The sequence below is a fragment of the Anabrus simplex genome, chromosome 2, assembly GCF_040414725.1.
Source record: "Anabrus simplex isolate iqAnaSimp1 chromosome 2, ASM4041472v1, whole genome shotgun sequence".
Classification (NCBI taxonomy): Eukaryota; Metazoa; Arthropoda; class Insecta; order Orthoptera; family Tettigoniidae; genus Anabrus; species Anabrus simplex.
The window spans coordinates 592,508,737-592,533,521 of NC_090266.1; positions in this window are offsets into that span (position 1 = coordinate 592,508,737).

Below are 24,785 nucleotides of genomic sequence, written 5' to 3' on the forward strand. Positions count from 1 at the left end.
TTACACTTGTTGATTTTTATTTTTATTGCTGATTCATAGTAGGAGTATCATCGTTATTGTAGAGTTTCTATGCGATGGCATCTTACACGGTTCTATCTGATACCAGCGAAGTACATTTTGCGATAGCCGACCTCACGAACTAAATACATTCTGACACACGGCCATGAAAATACTTGATTATTGTAAATAGAATTCTATTCTGTATCTTTACGAGACGAAATTATCGCTGACTAGAAACATTGCGGGTGTGAAAAAATAAATTCTATTAGAATGATAGTTTAGCTGAGTAGATTGATGGAAAGTTACTTCACTGGACAGTTTACGGTGATGCCTGTTTTGAACCCTAACATGGAAGGCCAGTTGGAGCCTCACACTCGAGTTATGCTCTGAATATCGTGATGTTAGTGATTATTGTTTTCAATGATATCACGTAATATCAAACGAGAGTTGATTTTTAATTTCTATTTATTAAACTTTACTGCATGTATTAAGATTGTATTCAGGAACAGGTTAAACTATTCGGATATGTTGTTTAATTTCGATTTCATGCTTTATTGTAGGAAATACACAGTAATATTTCCTCGAGTTCATTTTTGTAGCGAACATCACTTCATGTGTTAGAGTTTTAACGAGGATCAGATTTAATTATCCGGACATTATATTAAAGTTACGATTTCGCCTGACAGTACATATGATTTGTTGGCTCGACGACAGATTTACGATGCCGCGTGCATTATATTACTTAAGGACGAGTAGACACTGTAACTTTAGCTTGATGACAGGATTAGGGCATCGTCTGTTCATAACCAAGTCATAGGTGAGGCATGTCTGCGAATCGAGTTGAACGATGTTAGTGTTTGCCGTGGTGGATACGAATGTGAAATGTATTAGCAGGTACTATTTAGGCCACGTTTCGGTATAATTCTTACTATACTGCTAATAATAAGAGTTGGCGTCTGACATTTCTTAGAGGGAGGTCCGTTTACTGCCTGCCGAGGCGGGATAAAGGGAGTGGCTGTGTGGTTGCCATGGAAACGAGGGTGGGGCGACTGCGGTTGCCATGGAGATAACACTTCAGGGCAGCTCGTCTTGCTGGGAGTTGCCAAACCTCTCACTGTCACCCAAGAACCTGATTGTTTGTATAAGAGTGATCGCAAATGGGACGACAGCACCTGGCCAGGTAGTCTACAACAGATCACAGCGGTCAGAATGAACGAGGGAACAAGTGAGCCGGAAGCGAGGGGTAAGAGTATGCAGAACGGAATGCTGGAATGTGGCAACATCGTGAAATGGCACGTGCAGTGCTCCTCCCTCCAAAAAATAGGTCGTAAGTGACAAGTTTGAGCCCATGAGGCAGCCCTCTAGTTAAGTCTATACGAATAGAGTATAGCAGCCATCTTGCATAGCAGCCGTTGCCTCAGTTCCCGAATGTCAGGCTGATTAATCTAATAGGTTACAAGTTGTGAGCCCCTGAGGCAGAACTCTACTTAGGTCTATAAGAATAGAGTATAGCAGCCAACTTGCATAGCGGCCCTTGCCTCTGTCCTCGAATGTCAGGCTGATAAAACGAATAGGTCTAAGTTATACGTTGTGAGCACCTAAGGAAGCCCACTAGTTCGGTCTATATGAATATAGTGTAGCGGCCATCTTGCATATCAGGCTTTGCGCAAGTTCTCGAATGTCACGCAGATAAAACTTATAGGTCATAAGTTACAAGTTGCGAGCCCCTGAGGCAGCCCTCTACTTAGGTCTATACGAATAGTGTATAGCAGCCATCTTTCATAGTAGCCCTTGCCTCAGTTCTCGAATGTCAGGCTGATAAATTTAATACGTCATAAGTTACAAGTTGTGCGCCCTGAGGCAGCCTTCTAGTTGGGTCTATATGAATAGAGCATATCAGCCATCTTACAATACAGCCCTTGCCTCAGTTATCGAATTACCGGCTGATAAAACTAACAGGTCACACGTTACAATTTGTGAGCCCTTGAGGTAGCTCTAGTGTTAGTCTCATAATACCATTGTATAGTGGCCATCTTGCTACGGGGGCCCTAGCACTATGAAGTTGCATGCGGCCGCCACCTTGCGCATTAGTCCCTAAGCTATCTCCTCAAGTCCTATGTATACCGCCTATCCTACCCTGGGCGAGCTTTCTCCACAAGAGCTTAATGTAGCTGCCATTTTGCACATATTCCCGTGACCCAGGTCCCATTAGTTAGTCCCATAAGAGCCCATGTATAGCAGCTATCTTGCGCATTGCCCATGCACCAGCTCTGTCTTTTTATACCTTTTAGGCCCCTTTAAACAACAAGAATCATCATCATATCCCATTAACACTAATCCGAAAAAAAATTAGGAGATCCGACACTTGAAGGTATCGGCAGAAGAAAGGAAGGGCCACGAAAGGCGTGAAAATGAATGACACCCTATGCCTCGAAAACCTAACACCGAGGAGGCCGGAAACAACAAGAGTTGACCAAGGGAGGTCAGATAGGAAATATGATATCGAGAGTACTGGTCTCCCTCCTAGTATCTTCTTATGACAGGCAGGGTATACTGTGGATTTTATCTTACCACCGCTACCCCCACCACACCCAAAGGGGTTATGTGGTCGAGAATAGAGCCGGAATTAACATGTGACGGCGATCGGGGTAAGGCATTTCTATTCCCCTAATTGAAAAACGCGAGTATTTTGAATTAGTTATCCTGAAAATAATGAATACTCGAAAGTAACATTCAAGTTTTGCTTGGGAGCAATCATTTTGGAAGAATTACTAGTTTCATGACGTTATGATAGCCAGTTAATATATCTATGCTAGAAAGCACAAAATTGAGTAATTCATTTTTCTTTGCAAACTTTGGTATCATTCGATACCCATGTTAAAAAATTTAAATGATTCCCGGAAGACCCGCGTTCTGTGATGTAATTGTAATTTTACTGATTACTTTTTTAAAAGTAATTACTAATTGTAATTCAGTATTTTTCCCAGGTAACTGTAATTGAGCCCAATTACCTGTCCCATCACTGCTTATATATAGGCCCTTTTTTTTTTTTTTGCTAGGGGCTTTACGTCGCACCGACACAGATAGGTCTTATGGCGACGATGGGACAGGGAAGGGCTAGGAGTGGGAAGGAAGCGGCCGTGGCCTTAATTAAGGTACAGCCCCAGCATTTGCCTGGTGTGAAAATGGGAAACCACGGAAAACCATTTTCAGGGCTGCCGATAGTGGGATTCGAACCTACTATCTCCCGGATGCAAGCTCACAGCCGCGCGCCTCTACACGCACGGCCAACTCGCCCGGTATATATAGGCCCTATATGTAGTTGAGTGTTTTGGAATAGACACAAATAGCGGTTCCCTGAGTCATCCTCTCAACACAAGGACTCGACGCTGACCATTCAGCCATGGAGCCGGACGTCAATGCATTACCACAATTACCACAATAACACAACGTGCTTGTCAGTTTAAACACCTACATACTTCAGAAATGATGATTGTTATACCAATACCAGTCAACAACTTTAAGTATATATACTATGTACGTGTAGCAGAGCCTGCATGGCTCAGGCGGCAGCGCGTCGGCCTCTCATCGCTGGATTCGGTGGTTCAAATCCCGGTCACTACACGTGAAATTTGGGCTGGAATAAGCAGAGGTGGGACAGGGTTTTCTCCGGGTACTACAGTTTTCCCTGTCGTATTCATTCCAGCGGCTCTCTCCAATATCATTTCATTTCATCTGTCAATAATTACTTAATGCCCCAGAGCTTTGCGACAGGCTTCGGCATTCGGCACGAATCACATTCTCCCCGCTAGACGGGGACATCTTTCATTCCATACCTGACCCGGTTTAATGACTGAAAACAGGCTGTGAATTTTCATTTTCACTATGTCCATGTGGCATAATCACTGGCTTCTCATCAAGATAGCAGAGTTTGAATTCTGGACATAGCATGTGCCATTCCTGAAATGAAAAGCAATGTCCCTGTGGTTCTGATTCCACGTAAAACTGGAGATAAATTGACTATGATCCCATCAACAGTCACCTAACACTACAAACTTGTGTGCTTCCTTATTTAATACTAGCAAATACCCGTGGATTCACTCGAGTGGATTTCGTAATTTAATCAAAGTAATCGTTCATCGGCATTGTACTGAGATATTATCTGAAAGTTGCTAAAGTATAAAAACTCACCTAAAAATTGAGTTTTACTTACCCCATTAATTCTTTGTAAACCATGTTTGTGGTAGTACCTTCGAGGGCTAAGACAACCATGTGACATAGAACTGTACATGTCTTCTCTCAAATCGAAAAAATAAATACATGTTCCTTTATTTTTAAAGGAGATTCCAAATACCAATTTTCACGTCTGTAATATCTTCAGATTTTAAGAAGTATCCTCATAAAAATAATTCGACTATTCTTCAATTCCTTTCACCCCCTGTTAAGTGCTTTCTCCGAAAACAAAAAGGTGCAGGTTCCTGTATTTTTAAAGGATTTTCCAAAAACCGAGTTTCTTTTCTCTAACATGTTAAGTTTTGACATATAATGTAGATATACCGGTACTCATTTTCAAAATTCACCCACTTTTCAAATTCTTTTCAGACTCTTAACTGGATTTTCCGAAAATAAAAAATATACGTGTCTCATTATATTTAAAGGAGAATCCAACTACCAGTTTTCATGGCAGTGCGCCTGTAACACCTTCAGATTTGGGATAAATGTATGCTCATAAGAATAATTCAACTTCTTTTTCTTCACTTCTTTCCACCCCTCTCCCGCCTTAAGTGGACTTTCCGAAAACAAAAAATATGTGTTTCTTTATTTTGAAAGGAAATTCAAAATATCAACATTCACGTCTGTAACAGCTTCAGTTTTTAAGATAAAGTATCGTCATAAACATACTGTATTTCAACTCCTTATTTACTTATTTTCAACCCACACCGCTTACGTCGATGTTCGAAAAAAATGCGTGTTTCTTTATTTTTTAAGGATATTCCAAAAACCAATTTTCGCGTCTTTAAATTTTTAGTGTTTGAGATATAAGTATCCTCACACAAAAAATTCACTAATTTTTCAATTCATGCAGCCCCTTAAGAGGATTTCCGAGGACAAGAGAACACGAGTTTCTTTACTTTGAAAGAAGATACCAAATACAAATGTCCATGCCTCTAACATCTTCCGATTTTGAGATGTAAGTGCCCTCATAAAAATAATTCAACTCCTTTATCACCCCAGCCCGTTATGTTGATTCCCCCTCAAAAAATTCATGTTTCTTTATTTCTTTAAGGTGATTCCAAATACAAATTTTCACGCGTGTAACCTTCAGATTTTGAGATATAAGTTTCTCCATAAAAAGAAACAAGATTTTTCACTTACTTTCACCCTTCTCCCTTAAGTGAACTTTCCGAAAACCAAAAAACTTTTTTTAATTTATAAAAAAGCTTCCAAATGCCAATTATCACGACGGTAACATCTTCAGTTTTGAGATATATGTATCCCCATAAAAAGGAATTAAACTCCTTTTCCACCGCACCCACCCAAAGTTGATTTTTCCCCGTCCATCCAAAAATGCGCGTTTCTTTATTTTAAAAGGAGATTCCAAATACTAATTTTCACGTCTATAACATCCTTAGTTTTTGAGATACAAGTATCCTCGTACAAACCATTAAAAACAATTTTCAATTAATTCACCCCTCTTAGTTGGATTTTCCGAAGACTAAAGATTCTGTTTCTTTACTTTAAAAGAAAATTCCAAATACAAATTTCCATGCCTGTGTCATCTTCAGTTTTTGAGATATAAGTATCCTCATGAAAATAATTTAACGCTTTTCACTCCACTCTCCGCACGTTAATTTGGTTTACCCCCACCCAAAATATGCATGTTTCTTTATTTTTAAAACAGTTTCTAAATACCAATTTCCACGTATGTAACCTTCAGTTTAGAGGTATAAGTTTCTCCAGAAAAAGAATTCATCTTTTTACTTCCTTTCACACTCCCCACTCAAGAGAATTTTCCATAAAGAAACAGCACCCGTTTCTTTAACCCATATATGCCCACAGGGTCGAAAACGACCCACAATAGTCATTTGCCATAATTTATCTCCATGCATTCGTTTTCGACTTAAAATCATGATTATGTATTTGTTAGCATTTTGGCTATTATTGTGAATGTGTGATTGTTGATTTGAAACTGTTGTTTGCCTTGTAACTGCAAACAGATTGCTGTGTTACTCCTTCAGCATAGTATTGATGCAGTGCGGCAGAAAATGTAAGTTGACAAATTTGCTGTTTATTATTTTGGCTTGGTTCTTGTGCTGTTACTTACAGTAAAGAATATAGTTTACGAGTACACGTCACAAGTTTTTTAATTTTTCTATATGGTCATGTAATAAAAAGGGATATTTGATATGGGTCGTTTTCGACCCTGTGGGCATATAAGGAACCTTTCATGCATTTCATCAAATATGATCATAATTGCATTATTGCTCAATTATAAGATATATTCAACCCTCTACCCTTCCTGCCTTTGAAATGTGGCGCCGGCTCGAGACATCCCAGGGTCGCTGACTGGGTACTACCCTCAGAGATATCTTCAGATATTATAAACTAACCTTAAATTAATCAAGCGGGAAGGATAAAAGAGAAGAAATAAAATAATTAAATAAAAATCCGAATGAGAACACTTACGAATGCAAAATTTATTGAAAAGGCTAAACTTTGGCAAAGCAAATATACTTCTATACAAACAATAAACTCTTCGGACCAAATATTGTTCACAACCTCTATCACCCTCGACTATAACATATCAACCTCATGACTCATAGATTTCAAATCCTTCTAAACACATTACTTCATCTTTATTACAATTCCCTTTCATCTTATTCATCAACTCTACTTCAGTACTTCAAAAATTTTAATCCAATTCCATTCCACTCATATTTTGGTACCACCATATTTCAAAATTTTCAATAATAAAATATTATAATAATCTATCATCATGACCTTTGTTAATATGTCACAGTACCTTTTTAAAATGTTAATACAACCAAAACTTCTTCCGTTCATTCTTTGAATAACAAATTCATATTTGCTCTCCATGCCTTTAAGTTATTTCCTCACCATTATAAACCTTGTAGTTACCATTCACTAGATACCAAATTATTTATTTAAATACACTCTTAAAAATGAAATGTATGAGGCTGTGTAAATTCATTAAGCAACATCCGCCGTGTAATTCACAACTCATCTTTAATTAATTAAATCCATTAAATTCATTATAATTTACAAATTCGCAGTTATCAATGTCGGTATAATTGTTACCTTGAAAATCATAAATTTATCCAATCACGTTTGTTAGATTTGGTAATTCAATCCAAAATTTTATATATCATAAAATTATTCATCACAAATTTTATCTAAAAATAATCCCTATTATTATTTGAGTCCGAAACTATTTAACTTATTCTTTCTCGGTACCATCCTCCCCTCATATAATACTGATAATATGGAACGCACGCACGAAATCGAAAAGTAACCCTGACATAAATAAATTAAATTAATTTACCCATTCATTAAAATGATAAATATCTCACATATGCTTAATTAGCTGTTTTATCATACACAAAACATATGCCTACCCTGTAGCAAGAAACCCTATACTATAATGTTAAATACATCTTAACCTACACTGATTCTACAGACAATGGGATGAACCTCATTGCCGCAAGTATAAACAACCACCGTGAACTGAATTCAACATCACAAGAAATATTGCAACTGCAAAATCAAAATTTGCATTGCCCACATATTGAAGAACATATAACATAAACAAACACAACATAATTTCAATCAATAGTCACAGGGAAAATCATTATACACTGGCTCGGCCGGGCATCGAACTCCGACCCTCAACATGGCACCATTACAGTGACCTGTCATTACACTTGCCACAATGATCTGTCACGAAGTCTAGCTATCATTATTTAATCTAATTGTGCTGTCCTGAGTTCCACAAACAGAATTTTCTTACGGATGAATGCGATATTTTGTTACTTATAAGACCTTACTACAGCTGCCATAGCCTCTCTAATACACAACGCGCCGTCCTGGTCTGCTGCCTTATCTCACGTCCGACTCATTTCATTGACACGGCATTCTAACATGTTCGCACCCACTTAAATTCTCTCTCTCTCTACTCTAAATGAAGCCATATGTTCCTCCACAATATCATGCGCCTGTGCGAACAGTTACTAATTATATAATACTCTCAATATATTTTATTCATTTCATATTTCACGTATTATTCTACATTTCTCACTCCATTATCAGGAACACGTATATCATTATGCCGGTATTTACATATATATATGGCGCTACACAATCATTGGTTCGACTCTTGCGGTCGGCATTTTGTGTCTTAGAGGTCCCTATTTCAACACTAGCTAACTACTTCTCGGAAAAATTTTAGGATGACAATTATTCCCTATAGCACAAAATTTCTCATTGATTAACGGTGCACGTTACTTACTGATGACATATATTTTCCAAAATCCCACTGTAATGTGCCAGACAGTCCGGGTTCGAAACTTGGGTCAGTGAAAATTTTCTTGACGAACTTTTCATGCGACATGCCAGGTTAATCTATCTATTCCCTCTAACTAATCCTTACTGATGCCTCCTACGTCATTAAATATTCACACACGCACACGCTAATATTTGCTAGAAGATCACGCACTGAGAAAAAAAACCCATGTTTCACACCCGTAATGGAAAATCATTATTTACACACATTATTTCCACACTCGCGAAGACCATATTTTAACACACGCTAATATCACAATATGTACACCCCCCTAGGCATCAGCATAAAATAAAACCTAAAAAAAAAACCTAACTATCCTTGCTACAGTACTTATAAAGGAAAATAAACAAATAATCATGCATTAATTTATTTACAGTTAACAGCTAATCATGCACATGCTAGATAATGAATCAGGGTACTTATCGACTCGGCGACGCTCCATACTCAGCTCCACGGCCTCATGGTTTCAGGTCGGCCCCATGATGTACTTAAGCCATCATGCTAACGGCCTCAAAACCTGAACCCATACCATTCTCCACAACCATGGTCTTCACTCTCGTTGCTTTCATGAAATCACACGCTCATCACTTCTTACTACACTAAAATACATATTTAAAAAACACAGATATAGTTAAATTATTCTAGCACATACACTTATTCACAATTGTAATGTACACTTTGTCTCTGCTTTCCGCGAGTTTACACGTGGCACTGCGATGCGTCCTTGTTTGATCTCGCTCCGATCCTAATTTTCAGTTAATGTTGTAAAAAATTCACCTTCTTGAATTTTCCAAAATTTCGATCATTATTGAGTTAAATGCAAAGTCTATCGGACCCGTAGTATCTTCGACAGCTAGTTATTTGATAGGAAATGCTCTAGATTAGGGTTCTCGTGAACCACATACACGTACGTCCGACACGTTCAAATTTCCGTAGCAGAGTGCCTGTTCTTAGCGGCTCGCGTCCTCTCCATGCACGCCGGATTCTGGATATGGAGCTCGGGGAACCCCATTAACAATGATGTAACATCCCGTCACATATGCCTGCGATTATTTATTCCAATAAATTGTTGCAAATACGCCGTCTTTAATTATTGTTCTCAAAATGGTTTAATCTTGTTTTCACCTTATCCCCTGGTGGATTTAATTATTTTAGAAGTCATTTATGTGGCACCCATAATTAATTTACCCCCATCATTCCAAAACCTGCTCTGCTGCGATTCGCTGCCTGAAAATGTTGCCAACTTAAATCTGGTGACTTTTGTCATCACACCTCATGGAATATTCCAATGCTTTCCATTTCATCACAAGATGACCTTGACACGTGGAACTATCTTTAAACCTGGGCAAGCGAAATGGCGCCACACATCCGGCCTACAATGTAACTGCGGCTATTCCCTCATATGCCATTTTTTTAATTTCTAATATTTTTAAAGACAATGATATGAGCCAATTGGGCTCATCTTTCCCCCACTTTCTTTTTGGAAAAATTACTGACAAGGGATTTTTCCTACCACACATCTTCCAAATATATCATTGTCTTTCCATTATTTACTTAACAAATCCAGATTTTAGACTCAAATTTTCTTCCTTAAGACGAGTATTATTCATTGTTAACTTAGTAACCACCTTCTCCATCATTCCTCTTAATTCAATTAATTCTTCACAGGCACATTCTCCGCCAGAACTTTCGTTTTCATCCATTTCTCCTCTGGGCATCTCGTATGTAGTATCGTAGGTTAACATAACATCTTCTTCTTCTTCTTCATCTTCCATCTCATCGTCTTCTCCACCATCTTCTTCTCCTCCTTCATCTTCTTCAGGATGTCCTTCAAGATCGTCTTCGTCAACCATTGTTTCCTGGTCAATATTTCTCCTTGTGGGATAATATAATTTCAAATTTCCAGCATTATAAGTGCTTTCGACTCCTGTCTCTAAGTTTTTGACTTTATAAGAATTATTCTCATAGTCCTGTATGACTTCATATGGCCCAATATAAAGTTCAGCAAATTTATGATAAAATTTTGAACTAGGATTTGAGACTGCAGGTTTCTTCACGAGCACCAATTCTCCCACACGTAAACTTCGGTGGAACCTCTTATTACGCATTCTTCGTAAACGTCGTTCAGCTTGTTCCTTGAGATGCTGAGATGTATTCTGGACGCAAAGCTCGTGTGAAGGTCTTGGATCACTTGGTAACGGGATTATACCTTCCCATGGTCTTTTTGGATACTCATTATGGTGTACGACAGCGGGTATCTGGCCAGTAGATTCATGTATCGTTGAATTAATACTCTCAGTTATGATTGGCAATACTCTGATCCATTTCCAATGTTCATTCCGACAATAAATTCTACAAAACTTCCCAATCTCTCTCATAATTCTCTCAGCAGGATTTGACTGGGGATTTCTAATTGAACTGAGTACATGTCCTATTCCCAAATTCTGAGTATCCCTTTTAAAAATTTCGGACGTAAACTGAGTCCCATGATCCGTTAGTACAAATTCCGGCTTTCCCATCTGAGGTATAATTTTGTTCTTTATTTGATTAATAACGGCTTTCGTAGTTGCTCTTTGGATAGGGCATAATGTCACAAATTTTGTGAACACATCAACGCATACCAGAATGTATTTTAATCCTCTACTTGCACGTGGCAAAGGGCCGTAGAAATCCATTGCAAACAACTCTTTAGGCTTAGAGGGTAGCACTGGCCTAGGAATTTGTCTCATTAAAAATGGACAAGGTTTAATTCGCTGACATATATCACATGTCATTATGACTTTCCGCACCATGTCTTTCAAATTTGGCCAAATAAAGGTTTCCTTAATGGTCGCCGTCACCTTATCAATCCCAGCATGTCCTATCGAATGATGTGTAAGCCAGATCAATTCACATCTCAACTGTGGTGGTACAACAATTCTCAATTTCGTGTGCTCTTCATCAATGAATTTGTGAAGTATGCCATTGAAGAAACTGTAATTTATAGCTTGTTTTTCTGCTTCTCTATATTCAACTGTTCCCGACTGCAATTTCTTCTGAAAATAATCCCTCAATTTCTTGGTCTCATCCCACAACTCTTGTGCTTCCGAAATGTTCCTAAGTTTTTCCAAAAACTGATTATCCTCTTGTGTAATTTCAATCAAATTTACTTCTGCTTTTCCAGATTCAGGATTTCTACTCAACGCATCTGCAATCACATTTAACTTGCCAGCACAATGTTCAAGGGTAACATCATACTGCTGAACAAATAAGCCCCATCGGCTAACCCTCTCGCTTGACATAGTTGTCTTGAAAAGGAAGGTTAAGGCTTTATGATCCGTCCGAATGATAATAGGATAGCCATAAGTATACTTCCTCCAATGTCCCAATGCTGTAACAATGGCAAGCATCTCCAACTCCGTCGTAGTGTACTTAATTTCGTGAGACCGCAATTTGCGACTCATAAAAGCCAAATAATTTGCTTGGTGATCTTTGTTTTCCGACTCTTGATATAAGACCGCTCCAATTCCCACAGCTGAAGCATCTGTCTGAACTATAAATGGTTTTCCGAAATCTGGGTACCCCAATTTCACACTATTAGCCAATAATTCCTTCGTCTTCAAAAATGCATTTTCACAATTTTCATCCCATTTCCATTTCTTATCCTTCTTTAACAAATCCTGAAGAGGTGCAACAACTTCCGTATACAAAGGACAATGGTCTGAGAAAAAGTTACACATTCCCAAGAACTGACGAACATGTTTGATTCTCATGGGTCTGGGGAAATTTTGTATTGATCTGATCTTTACAGGACTAGGTTTGACGCCATTACCGTCCACAATATGACCTAAAAACATAATACTTCTTTGACAAAAGTGAGACTTTTCAAGATTTACTTTAAAATTTGCACGATTTAAATTTTCCAAAAGTTTGTGCAATACATCAAAATGCTCTTCCAAAGTCTCCGTTGCAATCATGATATCATCTACGTATCTGACCGTAGAATCTTTGACTTCCTGCGTTAAATTCTTATCTAGGGCTCGGATCAAAGCAGAACCAGCTGTCTTCAAACCAAAAGGTAATCGGTTAAAGATATATGTCTGTTGGTCGAACAGAAATCCTGTCAAAACCTTAGTAGCTTCATCCAACTCAATATGGTGATACGATGACGTTAAGTCAATAGTCGTAAAATAATGTTTGCCTCGGAATTTTCTCAACAATTCCTTGATAGGAGGGGCCTTATCGTATTCAGGCACAAGTCGTTGATTTATGGCCCTTGCGTCCAAGCACACACGGATGCTTCCATTAGGTTTTTCAACAATCACCAAAGGATTTAAAAATGGTGTAGGTTTTTTAGATATTAAACCGTTATCCTCCATTTCCTTGATTACTTCTTTAACTTTAGGGTAAAACTTCTCTGCTACTGGATAAGGTCTTTGTTTAAACGGTTCCCAACTATTTACTTTCAACTCATATTTATAATTTGGAATCTTCCCCGGTTTGGATCCGAATACTGTTTTATGGTGGCCTAAAATCCCCTTTAATTTTGACTTATCTTCTTCTCCTATCATGGCTTCTGATACTTTATTTTTGACTTTGTCCCCGAAATCTGGTAACTCAGTCTCCCTTTCCAATGCGAAAATCATTTCCTCAAATTCTTCTAGAATAGCATCCTGATTTTGATGTATGTTTCTAACTATCTCTTCCACCGATTGTTCTGCCAACCAAATTCTTTCTTCTCCCTCAACGTTTGGTAGTTGGTTTAACTGAATTTCTGACTGATCATCACTGAGATTGAAGCTTATTACATCCTTTTCCATATCAATAACTGCCTTAAATTCTCGGAGAAAGTCAGCCCCTATAATCATGTTGAATTCTATTCGGTTCATTATAATGAATGGGTGAGACATGACATTACTTCCAACTTCTACATCTACATAAGCTTGACTTTTACATGTTGTAACTTTGTCTGGTATTATGCCTCGAATTTTAACTGATGCTACTGGTATAATTGGTATTTGACATTTCTTCTGCAATTCATCAACTAAAACTTGTGATACCACACTAACGCTGGCTCCAGTATCCACCAAACACCTGACCCTCAGACTCCCAACTCTGACATAAATGACAGGTAACTTCTTTATTTCATTATTTACAAATCTATCTTTATCCTCTACAAGATCTTCTGGTCTAGCTATCCAAGAATCAATGGTTGCAATTGCCCATCCATGATTATCCTGATGGCGACGTCCTGCGGTTGCACTATCTTGGAATACTACATTTCGGCTTTTTTTTAGCTCCACTTCCCTCCATTGAAAACCTCGGGGCATTTATATTTAATCCACCAGATTCCTCTCTACGTCTATGAGCCTGATATTCCCTACTCTCAGCTCCATGACTTCTGTCCTGATTCCCTTGTTGAATCGCACTCTTCCACTGGTCTGACGATACTCCTTTCGTGGCCAACTCCTCAACATATCTTCTAGACTCATTCCTGCGTTCTTGAAGATCCATTCTGTCATTTTCTTCTCTTCTTGGTCGACCTCTTGCATCACCTGATCTATTATATGGTGGATATGGTCTTCTCATCTCTCCAAACCTTCCATATCTATATCGGTACCCTTGTCTTCTGTTTCCTCCATAATTCTGATTATAATTTGACTCATAACTTCTATCGTTGACTCGTCCTCTTCCAAAGGATTGAGCTTTCCAATTTCTTCCCTGGTATCCTCCTCGATACTCTCTGTTCTGATTATCATCGTTCTTATTGTTGTACGTGTTGGTTCCCTGGGTCTTCTTCTCTGATGAATTCTCTTCCTTGGTCAAGTCAATAGTATGGACTGCTTCAATATTCCGATTCCTAGGATGATACAAGTTCGATGTTTGATCTAATTGCCTCAACAATACTTCGGCCTCTACAGCTGTTTTCACGTTCGCAGCTATCAATGTCCTTTGCACATCCACAGGTAACTGTCTTTCGATTGATGCGATTAACTCTTCTTCTGGAGGCGGACAGTCTAACTCCCTAAGCTTCAAAAGTTGCCCACTGAAAAAGTCTGCGTATCTCGTGGGTACTGTGCTCTGGTATTTTCGTGAATACAGTTCAAGTCTGAGTCCTTGTTGAACCTCCTGACCCCAGTATTTTTGTAAAAAAGCACGCTTGAAACCTTCGTAGTCATCAAAACAATATTTGAATGCTTTAAACCAGATCAATGGTTGTCCATCTAGAAATCGCTCTACAATCCTCAACTGTCTATCCGGATGAATTCTATTGTCCTGAATATATTCTGTCATCTCTCTAAGGAAACTTTTCGGTGTTATCTCGGGTCCGCCAGTGAATTTCCTTGGCTTTCCCTCTGATAATCTCATCAATTCAAAATATGGAATTGGTCCCATAATCTGTGGCGTTGAAGTTCGTTCTTCAAATGGTTGGTTGGTAGTTTCAGGTAAACGGGTCTGATCTACTCCATTTCCCAATCCTACACTACTAGAATGGCTTCCTGCTTGCTCTAAGACATTTTGTTTATTTATCATCGATCGCATGAGCAGTTCTCCCTTAGTCTCCTGTAATTTCAATATCTCGACATCTTCCTTAAGTCCCTTGATTTGTCCGATCTCCTCTTTCATTTCTTTCATTAATTCTTCATGTATGTCCACCTTCACTTCCGTCTTATGGCATTTATGAGCCCATTCACTAATTTGCTTCGTTACTTCACAACCTTCAGCTCGAAGATCCGCTTGCATTCCATTTATTTCCTCCAAGAGTTCCTTCCTATTTTCAGCCATCTCTTCTTTCAGTTGGTCTTCTACCTTCTTAACTTCTCCATGGACATTATCTCTCAATTGCAACAACCGGTCATTAAATCCCTCGGCAGTCTTAACAAACGATTCATGTGTTTCTATTCGTAACTTGGTAACTTTGGCGTCTGTCAATACGATCGCTTCCTCAATATCAACCATCTTATCCTTGATCGAATTTACAGCTTTCTGTTGACCCTCGACGTTTATTTCGACTTGACTCAGTTTCTCCGACAACCTGGCATCTACTTGCGATACTGTTAAAGCGACCTGATCTATCTTTTCTTCCAACTTGTCACTGCGGGTAACTGCTTCCATTCGGACCTCTTCTATCTGCTTCTCTAATCTTTGAGCATTCCTATCGCAGCCCTCTTTAACTATAGTTATCTCTGTCGATAGCTGATCTTTGATACTGACCATCTGGTCCCTAACTTCTTTAAATTGTTCATTTGCACTCTCCTTAACTTCTTTAAATTGTTCATTGACACCTTGAAATTGTTGGTTAACACCTTGAAATTGTTGGTTAACACCTTGAAATTGTTCATTTGCACTCTCCTTAACTTCCCTAAATTGTTCATTAGTGCTCTCCTTCGCTTCCCTAAATTGTTCATTCATGTCCTCCCTCAGTTCATTCATGAGTTCGGTCATAAGACCCTTCATCACCTCCACATCTACCATATTATCTTTCTGAGAAAACGGGCCTTCCCTCTAACCATGTGCCGTGGATATGAGAAAGAATAAGTTCAAATTTCCATAATTATTATCATATAATTTAATTCCAGCTTCTTTACTTTACGTTACGTGGATAATATCAATCAAAAATTTGGCCAAACATTGCCATCTAGAAGCTGTCCCTATTTCATCTACATTTTGCCAAAGTTCTATACAAAGAAAGCAAAACCCGAAAAAGAAATTCACAAACCACTAATTAACACAGCCCCAAAGAAATTTAACATCGAACCACCGAATATCGCGCTACTATCATTGGGCTTTCGAATTATTAAGTACTTCACATACAGTACATGCCAGTATACAAACACATGCCCTCAGCATTACGGCGGATATGACCGAAACAATGGTCCATATCGTCGTAAACTGACACCATAACATTTGTCACTGCCATTTTCCACAACTTGACATCGAGGTCATCTCATCCTTCCACGAAAATCTACAATTATTCTTAACTATTGCCCCTGGCTGAATTTATTTGAAGAATAAACCAGACATTTTTAACCTCGTTTGGATTTAACACAATCCCTCTATTCTTTTGGGCATTTCTATTAAGTGACTGTCATGAGCCTATGTCCATAACAATGGTACTCACGATCTGTTCTCATTCAGTTTCACAAAATAATCTACATTTACATGTCACTCATAAAATATCTAACAAAATCGTGAAACCCGAAATTTAGGATTTTTCCAAAAAATTTTCCAAAATTTCTATCATCACCATGATCAACTTGGTTCCACTTAATGGGTAAACACACAATCGTGCCCCACGTCACGGGCGACAACTCAACCCTCTACCCTTCCTGCCTTTGAAATGTGGCGCCGGCTCGAGACATCCCAGGGTCGCTGACTGGGTACTACCCTCAGAGATATCTTCAGATATTATAAACTAACCTTAAATTAATCAAGCGGGAAGGATAAAAGAGAAGAAATAAAATAATTAAATAAAAATCCGAATGAGAACACTTACGAATGCAAAATTTATTGAAAAGGCTAAACTTTGGCAAAGCAAATATACTTCTATACAAACAATAAACTCTTCGGACCAAATATTGTTCACAACCTCTATCACCCTCGACTATAACATATCAACCTCATGACTCATAGATTTCAAATCCTTCTAAACACATTACTTCATCTTTATTACAATTCCCTTTCATCTTATTCATCAACTCTACTTCAGTACTTCAAAAATTTTAATCCAATTCCATTCCACTCATATTTTGGTACCACCATATTTCAAAATTTTCAATAATAAAATATTATAATAATCTATCATCATGACCTTTGTTAATTTGTCACAGTACCTTTTTAAAATGTTAATACAACCAAAACTTCTTCCGTTCATTCTTTGAATAACAAATTCATATTTGCTCTCCATGCCTTTAAGTTATTTCCTCACCATTATAAACCTTGTAGTTACCATTCACTAGATACCAAATTATTTATTTAAATACACTCTTAAAAATGAAATGTATGAGGCTGTGTAAATTCATTAAGCAACATCCGCCGTGTAATTCACAACTCATCTTTAATTAATTAAATCCATTAAATTCATTATAATTTACAAATTCGCAGTTATCAATGTCGGTATAATTGTTACCTTGAAAATCATAAATTTATCCAATCACGTTTGTTAGATTTGGTAATTCAATCCAAAATTTTATATATCATTAAATTATTCATCACAAATTTTATCTAAAAATAATCCCTATTATTATTTGAGTCCGAAACTATTTAACTTATTCTTTCTCGGTACCATCCTCCCCTCATATAATACTGATAATATGGAACGCACGCACGAAATCGAAAAGTAACCCTGACATAAATAAATTAAATTAATTTACCCATTCATTAAAATGATAAATATCTCACATATGCTTAATTAGCTGTTTTATCATACACAAAACATATGCCTACCCTGTAGCAAGAAACCCTATACTATAATGTTAAATACATCTTAACCTACACTGATTCTACAGACAATGGGATGAACCTCATTGCCGCAAGTATAAACAACCACCGTGAACTGAATTCAACATCACAAGAAATATTGCAACTGCAAAATCAAAATTTGCATTGCCCACATATTGAAGAACATATAACATAAACAAACACAACATAATTTCAATCAATAGTCACAGGGAAAATCATTATACACTGGCTCGGCCGGGCATCGAACTCCGACCCTCAACATGGCACCATTACAGTGACCTATCATTACACTTGCCACAATGATCTGTCACGAAGTCTAGCTATCATTATTTAATCTAATTGTGCTGTCCTGAGTTCCACAAACAGAATTTTCTTACGGATGAATGCGATATTTTGTTACTTATAAGACCTTACTACAGCTGCCATAGCCTCTCTAATACACAACGCGCCGTCCTGGTCTGCTGCCTTATCTCACGTCCGACTCATTTCATTGACACGGCATTCTAACATGTTCGCACCCACTTAAATTCTCTCTCTCTCTACTCTAAATGAAGCCATATGTTCCTCCACAATATCATGCGCCTGTGCGAACAGTTACTAATTATATAATACTCTCAATATATTTTATTCATTTCATATTTCACGTATTATTCTACATTTCTCACTCCATTATCAGGAACACGTATATCATTATGCCGGTATTTACATATATATATGGCGCTACACAATCATTGGTTCGACTCTTGCGGTCGGCATTTTGTGTCTTAGAGGTCCCTATTTCAACACTAGCTAACTACTTCTCGGAAAAATTTTAGGATGACAATTATTCCCTATAGCACAAAATTTCTCATTGATTAACGGTGCACGTTACTTACTGATGACATATATTTTCCAAAATCCCACTGTAATGTGCCAGACAGTCCGGGTTCGAAACTTGGGTCAGTGAAAATTTTCTTGACGAACTTTTCATGCGACATGCCAGGTTAATCTATCTATTCCCTCTAACTAATCCTTACTGATGCCTCCTACGTCATTAAATATTCACACACGCACACGCTAATATTTGCTAGAAGATCACGCACTGAGAAAAAAAACCCATGTTTCACACCCGTAATGGAAAATCATTATTTACACACATTATTTCCACACTCGCGAAGACCATATTTTAACACACGCTAATATCACAATATGTACACCCCCCTAGGCATCAGCATAAAATAAAACCTAAAAAAAAAAACCTAACTATCCTTGCTACAGTACTTATAAAGGAAAATAAACAAATAATCATGCATTAATTTATTTACAGTTAACAGCTAATCATGCACATGCTAGATAATGAATCAGGGTACTTATCGACTCGGCGACGCTCCATACTCAGCTCCACGGCCTCATGGTTTCAGGTCGGCCCCATGATGTACTTAAGCCATCATGCTAACGGCCTCAAAACCTGAACCCATACCATTCTCCACAACCATGGTCTTCACTCTCGTTGCTTTCATGAAATCACACGCTCATCACTTCTTACTACACTAAAATACATATTAAAAAAACACAGATATAGTTAAATTATTCTAGCACATACACTTATTCACAATTGTAATGTACACTTTGTCTCTGCTTTCCGCGAGTTTACACGTGGCACTGCGATGCGTCCTTGTTTGATCTCGCTCCGATCCTAATTTTCAGTTAATGTTGTAAAAAATTCACCTTCTTGAATTTTCCAAAATTTCGATCATTATTGAGTTAAATGCAAAGTCTATCGGACCCGTAGTATCTTCGACAGCTAGTTATTTGATAGGAAATGCTCTAGATTAGGGTTCTCGTGAACCACATACACGTACGTCCGACACGTTCAAATTTCCGTAGCAGAGTGCCTGTTCTTAGCGGCTCGCGTCCTCTCCATGCACGCCGGATTCTGGATATGGAGCTCGGGGAACCCCATTAACAATGATGTAACATCCCGTCACATATGCCTGCGATTATTTATTCCAATAAATTGTTGCAAATACGCCGTCTTTAATTATTGTTCTCAAAATGGTTTAATCTTGTTTTCACCTTATCCCCTGGTGGATTTAATTATTTTAGAAGTCATTTATGTGGCACCCATCTTTAATTTACCCCCATCATTCCAAAACCTGCTCTGCTGCGATTCGCTGCCTGAAAATGTTGCCAACTTAAATCTGGTGACTTTTGTCATCACACCTCATGGAATATTCCAATGCTTTCCATTTCATCACAAGATGACCTTGACACGTGGAACTATCTTTAAACCTGGGCAAGCGAAATGGCGCCACACATCCGGCCTACAATGTAACTGCGGCTATTCCCTCATATGCCATTTTTTTAATTTCTAATATTTTTAAAGACAATGATATGAGCCAATTGGGCTCAATATATTAGTTTCTTTCCGTTATTATTGCAACGTTTTTATATTTGGGGAGAGGGAATTATCACGGGAATCTATTACCGACTCGGTACTAAAACTTAAGAGTTCTTCTTCTCATGATTCCTAGTTTCCCAAACGGTCTTATAACTTTTGAGATTTTAGAAGAGCTTGAAAGGTTATCTTCCAAACAAGAGGTTTCAACTATTGATGTGGCTATACAACCTCCCGCTGGTGAAGGTCATTGCTTCAGACAAAAGGTGTAAAGGCAACAGGAACTGTTAGAAAGGACCGTACAGGACACTGTCCACTAAAGGGAATTGATGTTATGGGCAAGGAGCCTAGAGGAGCATTTGACACCATGATAAACAAGAAACACGGTATCAATGCAATTAGGTGGCATGATAACTACGTTGTTACGCTCCTGTCAAGTGAGTACGGAGTTCATCCTATTCGACCCACGCAAAGGTACTCTTCAGCATAGAAGAAAGGAATTGCCATTCCTCAGACATTCGGTTTTCATCAGTACAACAGTTATATGCGCGGAGTGGATCAAATGGATAGCAATGTTGTTGTGTACCGGGTTGGAATTAGGGGAAATAAATGGTACACACCGATTGTATTTTGGCTGCTAGATGTTTATGTGAACAATGCCTACCTTCTTGCTCGTTCCCTTGGAAGAACCAATGATCTTCTATCATTTCGTAGGGAACTAGCTCAAACGCTTCTTCTGAAATATGGAGTTGTGCGAACACAACCCGGCCCATCCACCCGATCAAGGAATGTCATAAAGAATGTCCCAGAAATCGCACGCAAAAGTGATGGTCATATGATTACTGTGGGTCAGAAACGTAAAAGATGTGTTTCGTGCAAAAGTAAAACCACGAAAGCATGCAAGAGATGCAATGTCTTGTTGCATGATAAATATTTCTTAAAGTTTCATGCATAGCTTTTCATGAAGACTGAGACTTCAGTGTAAGATGCACAGTGCTTGTTACTTTCTAGTGCTGCAATATTTTTGTGAATGTGTTGTAATTCACCATTGTACTTGAACTCATAATTATCTGTGTAATAATAATTGTGTACAATTGTAATAAACAAAACAATAACATTTCACACAATAATGGTTGTCTGTATTAGTAAATAACTGTAAGATATGTTATGACAACAATTTAGGAAAAGGTAGTTTATATGCCCACAGGGTCGTTTTCGACCCATGGCCAATCAGACAGTAACGCTAATAGAAACACAAAATCAGTGTTGCCATTGACCTAATATCACTAAAAGAAGCAACAAATGTGAAAATGAACACTTCATTCAAAAACAAAAGTTGCGGGCATATATGGGTTAAAAGAGCTTCCTAATACCAATTATCGCCACTGTAACATCTTCAGTTTTTGAGATATATGTACCCACGTAAAATGAATTCATCTGTGTATTTATACCCCCCCCCCCTTACCAAGTTGATTCTCCCACCAAATGCGTGTTTCCTTATTTTTGAAGGAGCAACATGTTAAGTTCTTGGGATATACTGTAGATACGCTAATTTTAAAAATTCACCCAATTTTTCAGCTCCCAGTAAGTGGATTTCCCGAAAAAAAATGTTTCTTTAATTTTACAGGAAATTCAAAATACCACTTTTCAAATCTGTAATATGTTTCGTGTCTGAGATAATTTACAGATATAGTCCTTCTTTTAAATTCACCTCATTTGTCACTCCTGTTCACCCCCTATTCATCGGATAATCCAAAGACATAAAAATTTCAATTTTCATGTCTGTATCATCTTCAGTTTTTGAGATATAAGTCTCCTCATAAAAGATGTCCAACCCCTTTTCCCCCTTCTTTCACTGCTCTTAATGGGATTTTCTCAAAACCAAAAATACGTGTTTCTATATTTTTGAAGGAGTTTCCAAATACAAATTTTTACGTTTGTAAAATTTTAAGTTGTTGAGATGTAGATATCCTCATTTTAAAAATTAATCCCCCTTTTTACCCCCTTGGCGACGGAATATCCCATAATCCTCCCTTTGGCGAGCACCTACATGTTAATATGAATGAATTCCCAAAATTTAATTTCTTTATGTCCAGTAGTTTGGGCTCGGCTATGATGAATCAGTCAGTCAGTCAGTCAGTCAGTCAGGACAAGTTATTTTATATACTGTGTATAGATTAGTCTATTATTATTACTTGCTCTGATTGAAATAAGTGGAATGCTACAAAATAAGTTGTTTTATTACGGCTTTATCTACTTCACGGCAGCGGAAACGACACAGCTTTAAAACTCTGTTAAGCAAGATATCTCTCGGCAAAATATTAACAGTGTGCCTCCTTTAATAGTCCGATTGCAGAGTGAAGTTCAAAGTAACACCGAGGAGATAGCCAGCGTGTTTAAGCGCACTACTCTCGAGCTAGCCTCAATTTACCCGCGTTTATATATAACACTCACAATAGCCCGCAGATACGTGAAGCGGCTCTTGTAATATGAGGCAACAAACAACACGTAGTGACTATATAAAACTAAGTCCCTGCTCTCCTTGAGATGCTGCGGGGAGAGGGGTTTCCTTAGGAACACGACAAAGATGAGCTCACGTGTTCGATTTTGAGATCTAGTTACGCGATGTGTGTTCCTTTAAGGAAAAAGAGTTAGTTTTCAATAAAACCTGCATCTCAGATATCATTCAAAGGAACTATTATTCTTTCTTATTTTCTAGGAATTACTTTATTTTGTCACACAGAATTGGATCCCGTTCATAAATTTACAATCTAAGGTCAGTCCTGTGGAGTAGGATTTATGTGTCTGCCTCATACGTGGAGATCGATTTCGTATCAGTCCAAGGATTTTAATCATGGACTGATGGTTCGAACGGGGAACACTTAGCCTCGTGAGTACATTGAAGTTCTATGTAATGCTTGGTAGCAGACTCGGTGAAGAAGCAAAGTAATACCGCTAATGATATAGGCTAGTCATGCTTACCAAGTGACACTCCACTATTCTATATGTAGGCCGGTCTGAGTACCTCGGGCGGTAGAGCGCTTGCCTTCTGAGACAAAATTCCGAAACCTCAGCGGCTCCGAAAACATTGAAAGTAGTTTGTGGGACATAAATTAATAACATTATTATTATTATTATTATTATTATTATTATTATTATTATTATTATTATTATTATTATCTGTATGTCAAGGCACTTACTTGGCTAACTACCACAGGTTTGTTAGTTTGTTCATTTACTACCTACATTTAATAAAAGCAACTATTGGTATTAAGCTTCAATCCTCTAGACCAGGGCCTCTCAGGGTGCATACGCCCGTGCACTGCACGGCTCAAGGTGCAGGAGACGATTTCATTTGGTTGACCAGAGTTCAAACCCCCACTCCACTTCCCCTACACCTGCCTCACCCGTTCCGCCTGTCTTCGCCTTCTCCACCTTTCCTTCTGATTCTCCATTCACTGCGAAATGTTGATGTGCGGTGAGCGGTGACACTGTTGTATGGGACGACGTTACCGGTGTTAAAACACTCTTCTTTCAATTTGGTTTGAGTAGACAATGTATCTTCCCTAGCTCTTCTTTTCCTTTATCTTTGCAATGATACCAGTTATGCCTGGAACAAGGGACCGGCTGACAGCAATTCTGAGAGCCTTCTTTAAATTACAATCAGAAATAGGCCTACTCGCATGCAATCTAGTTTTCGTACAAGTCAAAACAGGAAAAAATACATTACACATATGCGTGTGGAACCAAACGTAGAAATAATCCTAGCTGCGTCTCGATGCAGGTTAGGAAAATCTTCCTTCGACACATTCTCGTAGAATTTGAGCAAAGCCTTTGTATTGGAAAACAGATCTTTTTGATTAAATTATCACATACTTATTGTCCTACGGATTAATCATCTGGCTTTATCGTCACGACTGACAAAAAAGTACGAAAGTTTCCAGTTCGATTGAAATGGACTTCGGAAGTCTTTGCTTTAATCCATAGAGGTTCTCGATTATTATGTTGTTGTCTTGCGCTTCGTCGCTCTCAGCACACTACACTAAGCCGAGTTGAGCCGAGTCGGACCGATGCACAGTGCACGGAGTCCCTGCGCCTCGATTTGCACGCGTGAGACTTTGGGCGTTTGAGAGGCCCTGTTCTAGACGTTTAGAAGACAGTTATTCACTTCTTCCCATACTATTAAAATTTCGGTCGATGCACTATGACATAAGCCTTCGTTGTTATTAACCACCTGGTTATTATCCTGTGAGAGGGAATCGTAAATGATTACGTGTAGGCTAATCATTTCTCCTTCTTCTTCTTCTTCTACTTCTTCTTCTTAATCTGTTTACACTCCAGGGTAGGTTTTTCCCTCGGACTCAGCGAGGGATCCCTCCTCTACCG